Here is a 751-nt window from a genome sequence, read left to right as displayed (position 1 = left end):
CGAAGAAAAGTTGTGATGGTTGTAAAGGAGACTGTCAGACTTTTGTCTTCGTGAGCATATTAGTCTCTCTTGATTGGATGCCTTTATAAATATAGTAACATATACAATATTATAGAGAAATATAGTATTCCCTACCTGAACTACCCAACCCACATCCTCTAAAACACAATCTTGTGATGCTGTTATGGCAAGAAATAAATCAGATCAGGAGAGACAGCAATCTGAGTGAAATAGCTCCATGATTTGAAAGACAGTGATAAATGACTGCTAAAGTGGCCATAAAAAATGCTCAATAACTGAAATTTTACGAGTAATTTTAAGCAGGCATAACATTTTATAGAATATAATGTGATCAAGGAAGGTCCTCATCTGTAGAAGAAGAAAAAGTCTTATGAATACCCAAAGCTGTCTGGCAAGCACCTGAAGATATGAATATAATTCACAGGAATAATAATAATAATATTACAAATGATAATACAGTAAATGCCGGAAATTAATGCAGTTGAATTCTGTTTTTACTTTCACTTGTTAGTTTTTGTAGCGAATGTCCTCCTGAGTATAATATGTGGCTGTTGACAGCACTGAACTTTTGCATAATGTAACACATATCGGATCGTTTTAGAACATCCTGCCGGGGAGAGGTGGACGCCAAAGTGAGCAAAGCTGTGTGCAAACATTAAACAAGACCACAAGACAGAGGGGTGTTGGTCTCCATGTTGTTGTTGGGGAGCTGAGGCGGAGAGATGACCGT

This window comes from Odontesthes bonariensis, chromosome 21, assembly GCF_027942865.1.
Source record: "Odontesthes bonariensis isolate fOdoBon6 chromosome 21, fOdoBon6.hap1, whole genome shotgun sequence".
Classification (NCBI taxonomy): domain Eukaryota; kingdom Metazoa; phylum Chordata; class Actinopteri; order Atheriniformes; family Atherinopsidae; genus Odontesthes; species Odontesthes bonariensis.
This window is presented reverse-complemented; position numbering follows the sequence as displayed.